The following is a 267-nucleotide window of genomic DNA, read 5'->3' as shown; positions in this document are numbered from 1 at the left end:
ATTAGTTATTTCTGTCTCTTTTTTTTTTTTTTTTCACAAATGTATATTCCCTTCATAATGAAAAAAGCGCCCAGCAATTTAAGGTTATAATGAGCAATACTTTTAATTAATAGTCCAATATTTTTAGTCTAACAGTTAAATCATATATTGTTTTAGTTAATTTTTTAAATATTATTAATTAATTATAACTGTTAGCATATAATTAAGAATCATTAAAAACAATTAGTATCATTTATATTTATATAGCATGTCTCTGTATTTATGGTA

The sequence above is a fragment of the Arachis duranensis genome, chromosome 8, assembly GCF_000817695.3.
Source record: "Arachis duranensis cultivar V14167 chromosome 8, aradu.V14167.gnm2.J7QH, whole genome shotgun sequence".
Classification (NCBI taxonomy): Eukaryota; Viridiplantae; Streptophyta; class Magnoliopsida; order Fabales; family Fabaceae; genus Arachis; species Arachis duranensis.
The sequence above is the reverse complement of the archived record's forward strand: the minus strand, read 5'-3'. Positions refer to the sequence as shown.